Source organism: Ipomoea nil, unplaced genomic scaffold (assembly GCF_001879475.1).
Source record: "Ipomoea nil cultivar Tokyo-kokei standard unplaced genomic scaffold, Asagao_1.1 scaffold3030, whole genome shotgun sequence".
Lineage (NCBI taxonomy): Eukaryota > Viridiplantae > Streptophyta > Magnoliopsida > Solanales > Convolvulaceae > Ipomoea > Ipomoea nil.
Window position 1 is genome coordinate 1,420,001 of NW_017619458.1, and position 5,082 is coordinate 1,425,082.

At 32.7% G+C, this 5,082-nt stretch overlaps 2 long non-coding RNA genes across 2 annotated transcripts; one reads left to right on the forward strand and one right to left on the reverse strand.

Annotated features, from left to right (window-relative positions):
* Nucleotides 1–1,449: 1,449 nt before the first annotated feature.
* Nucleotides 1,450–1,896, reverse strand: LOC109163623. The gene is made up of 2 exons (XR_002051309.1): nt 1,817–1,896; nt 1,450–1,676 (listed from the first exon to the last, which is right to left on the reverse strand). It is a non-coding gene; the product is annotated as an uncharacterized LOC109163623 (long non-coding RNA).
* Nucleotides 1,897–4,180: 2,284 nt separating this feature from the next.
* Nucleotides 4,181–4,616, forward strand: LOC109163622. Its single transcript, XR_002051308.1, has 3 exons — nt 4,181–4,226; nt 4,476–4,500; nt 4,596–4,616. It is a non-coding gene; the product is annotated as an uncharacterized LOC109163622 (long non-coding RNA).
* Nucleotides 4,617–5,082: the final 466 nt, after the last annotated feature.

The window sequence follows — 5,082 nt, forward strand, 5'->3', positions numbered from 1 at the left end:
CTCTATCATTTGACAATCATATTGGACCATGGTCCATTGTATAACAACTGAACGTTCATGTAGCAAGCTGGACTTGTAATACCGATTCATATTTAGTATATTGAAGGCTCATTTTTAGTATATTACCTGTTCATTTTGACTTGCAATATACTAAAATCGGACCTTTATAAAAACATAATGAACTGACAAAATATGAACATATAATATACTAATTGCAATATACTAAAATTAAATTTTGATAAAATTCATTTTTTATCCAAAGACTATAATGATATTTTTAATTGGAGCCTACGAGTTTAAAAATGGCCAATTTAACTCCACAATTAATCAATTTTTCCCAATTTTAATTCCTCAGATCAAATTGTCGGCTTGAACTCGCTAGAAATTTTTAATGGCTAAAAAATGGGGGCAAATTTGTCTTTTCTTCCTCTCTTCTCTTTCTTCTCCATTTCTTTAATTATGTACCCGATTCATAAATAAGTTTAGTTTTCACAAAATATTATTGATTCACTCTAAAGCGATACACTATAATAGTTCTTTCATACATGTTTGTATAATCGATAGGAGGATAATAGGCAAGTATTATGAGTGGAGGGTAAAGAGAAAACAATATAGTTTGTGTTATTGTGTATATAGTTCTCAACATGAGGCCATGAAGTAGGGGTGTAAACGAGCCAAGCCGAGCTTGAGCCTGGGTAGGCTTGAGCTTGTGCTCGTTAATGGAGGCCCGGCTCGAGTTTGAGCTCGAGTTCGAGAACTTTCTCGAGCTCGAGTTCGGTAATTTTCGGGCTGCTCGAGCTCGGCTCGAGCAGCTCGATTGTTCGAGTTCAAACTCGAGCTCGAGTTCGAGCTCGATTTTGACATTGAATTTGACATATTTAATACTTTTGGTTTAAAATTCAAACTACTTTATTTTATCCATACATAAATAATAGAAATCTTTTAGTGATTTTGAGTATAAAATTCTAATTTCTAATTGTTATTTTTATATATTATTATTATATTATATTATATCATTATTATATATATTATATATTATATGGCTCGCGAGTGGCTCGATGAGCCACGTGCCTAGAATATCTAGGCTCGGGTCGAGCTCGACTACAAAACGAGCCGCTCGAGCTCGACTCGAGCTCGATATTGACCAAGCTAGAGCCGAGCTTTGACCGAGCTGCTTGCAAGCAGCTCGCGAGCTGCTCGGCTCATTTACATCCCTACCATGAAGTCAAATTCCTTTGATTGTGCTTTCTATCTCTTCTTCTTCTTCTACCATGAAGTTACGTTGTAGATTTAACATTATTTGAAACTTTAATTCATTTTATTGCGTTAATTAAATACGATTTGATTACTCAATATATGAAAATAATATGAATTCAAATAAGAAATTATTCTACATGCCTGCATATATGTATCAAAACAAAATAAAAGAATATTGAATATTGAAGCAGATTTAAAAATTCTTATTAATCATTAAGAAATTAATCTCAATTAATTGCCATTGTTACGGCCAATTGTACAACCACAAACACAAATCCCTCCATCGCACTTATTTCCGATGCCACCGTGACAATGACAACTTTTGTCACAATCTCTATCCGTCACGCAACCATTTGGGGAGGCAAACCCACCGCCACCATTTGAAATAGACTGTCCCATAACATTCACTACTGGTGAACCTGCAAAATAATTTCATATTGAGTTAGGAAACCATAATCTCAATTTTATTTATTTTTACTTTTTTGAAATACAAATTGGATTTATCGTTTTAATACTTTGTTATTATTAATGCCTAAAGGGAAGAAGAGATAAAACAAACCTAATAGAATAACCATAAAGAAGACAAGCACAGACACCGTTTTGCTCAACACCATCTTTCTCTTTGTATTTGTATATGACTTATGTGTTGTTTGTTTTGAAGTCTGATTCTTAGGTATTTATATGCATTGTCTTGAGGCAATTTATGGTAATTTCTTATAAAATATTGTAACGGATGTGTAAATCTATCCAAAGAAATCAACGTGAATATCCTAAATAGGAAAATGATTATCTTAGATTGTTGTTTTACTATACATGGTACAATAATAAATAATGTTAGATATTTGTAATTTACACAACTTTTTTACTAAATTGAAATTAAACTGATGAATTTCACATTTGACTAATGAATATGAAAATTTAAAATTTGGTGAAAATTATAATATTGAATTTTGCCAATCTATTATATTTTGGTAATTAAAATCATTTTAGTGAGACAAATTATTACTAAAAAAATTAAAATTTTGATAATCTTTTATATTTGTGCGATTCATACAAAATATGCCTTTAGTGACTCGTGCACACCCTGCTTTACTGCATCCAAATATACCAAATGCATATTATACTATTTCATAATATTGCATTATCCTTTTTATACTGTGATAGAATATGCTGAAAAAAAAAAAAACTTCATTATTTTTGAGTGAAAAGAATAACTTCTTTGATATTTCATTATTCAAATAAAAAAGGTTAGAAAGGGTTGAAATTATTAGTCTCATATTAATGGTGATACTGTATGCAGTTTGCAAAACAAAAAGGAATAATAATTTGATTTTAATTTTTTTTGAATATTCACAAAAATGTTGTGATTATTGCCATTCATTCGTAGCCATCTCTGGATAAAGGAATCGTATTTGTAATGGAAACAAACAAATGAAAGGAAGAAGAAGAGAATAAATGTACAATGGAGAGACAAAGTTGTAACCATCACTCCATCATCATCTTCAATACAAAAGGGTACAACATATGTATAATAGACTAATAATAATGACAATAATAATATTGACCGTTACAACCATTATAACCGTCACAAATCATATTGTCCACACATAATATTATTTATAACACACCCCCTTGGACATTATCTTACCATAATCATGCCTCATTAAAAACTCGCTAGAAAAACCCTGTGGAAAAAACCTAGTTGAGAAAAGAGTAAACGATTATATGGGTAATTCATGTGTTATTTTGGTTGCCTCATTAAAAATCTTAACTTAAAAAAACCCTATGTGAAAAATACTTAGTTAAGGGGAAAAGAGTACAACTATAAGCGTTCAGGGCATTATCTTTAGGATTTTGGGTTTGTCTATTTAAGTATTTATTTGGAACTTTTCCCATTGTTATTACTATATCATACTCATGGCTTGTTAAAAACCACGCTAGAAAAACTCAACGAGAAAAATCTAGTGAATAAAATGTACTCCCCCGTCTTCCCCTGAAGATAACAATCTTCAAAGTCTACGTGAATAAATATGATAAAAACATTGTTTCAAAAAGAATGAAAAAATGATATGTTACAACCTTCAAGATTGTCACTAGAGTTAGCATTCTGTATACTAATCTCATGACTCTTCTAGAGCTCACGTGGGTTGATTATTGACGCTATATATTTTGCCAAATATTCTTTAAACATACCTAATAGATACCCCAAATCTGGCACTCAGCTTGGGGAGCGTAAGGGATAGTTAGACTCGAGTGTTGCAGAATATTTATCGATTCATGAGAAAGGGCATCTATCGTAGCCCCAGCAGCGCGAGCACTCGGGAGTTGGAGTAGATGATGTTTGAGCAGCAGAAGTGGAAACTGAAGTTGTACCAGTAGAACTAGAAGTGAGTCCACCGGTATTGTATATATTTTAGAAGATTATCTTTACAATATTGGACCCGATTGCTTTGCTTTCTTCTGGTTTGCCACTTTCTCCTACAAGCTATGTGTTCTGTTAAAGGAAAGAGTGGTCCACCCCGTTGTAAAGAGGTATGATCATAACATCCTTTTATATTGAGTGGCGAGTTTCAATTAATGCAACTGGGCTCTATAAATGTTCTTTACATATTGCTAAAATCTGGCAATCAATGATCGAGTTGCACTTATGCACAGATTTGTTTGCATTTGTGGACTATGACTGGTTGTATGTAGGCCTCTCATCCTACTGCTAACTAAATTTTTATTTGGCATGCTCAACAGAATCAAGTAGTGGATAAGGGCCAAGTTCTATGCTACATTGATCAGCTTGGTTGGGAGATGCCTGTTGATGTTTGGGCCTTGATTTCAATGTAATTTCTTAATGATCGAGTTGAATTGGACTACAACAATGGCTTAAAACTGATCATTTTTCTTTATGTGTTTTGGGTTGAAACTTTTGCAGGTTGATGTGTGTGGAGAGGTTGTCAGCATATTGTTGGAAGATGGAGGTATGAAGATTTCTTTGATTTTTGTTGTATCTGTTGGAAATTTATCTTTAAACTTCTCTTCATGTAAAACATGTTATACATCATACATGATGCTTCAAGCTGAGTGAAATTTATCTTTAAACTTCTAAATGCATCTTTGTGGGCTTCTGTTAGATTTTGCTGATGGTTCAAGTAGTACTTTTCTTGTTCTATGCTAATTTGGACCCCAAGGTGATAAGATGTTAACTAGATTGCCATCTTTATCTGCAGTTTGCTAAAACATTCATAGCTCAAGGTAACTTAGTTACAAATGTATTTGCAGTACTATAAAATTAAGTTTTTTATTTCATTTTGTAAGTTATATGTTGAATGTTATGTTATTTCTTGAAGCAATCCAGGTTGATGTCAATCTCTGCTGGTTTTTTAATGAATATATGAAGCTTCAATTTGATAGTAATGGGTGGCCTATAATTCTGAAGTTGAAAGTGTTGACTCAAAGAGTTATTGTCGAAATTTTTGAATATCAATCCTATACCAATAAGAAGACAAGCAGGGATTCTAATCCCAAACAGACTAGGAATATCAAGTTCTTTTCCCAGGAGAAGTAAATGAAGCATGTTATAAATAGAAACAACTTTCCTCCTCACAATCAAGCTTTCAAGATCTAATTGTGAGGTACGAGAGTCATTGAGAAGAGATACCCAAATCCCCTTGAAAATTAGTACATGTGTTTAGGTCGCAATAATCCGATAGGAAAGATCATTCTATTGTGTAATCTCCGGTTTCAAACAGTGTACTTTAAATATTAAGCTTTTAGTGGATTTAGTCAAATTCTCAAATTGAGAAGTGCCTCGCAGATTAGGGTTGATTGCCCGAA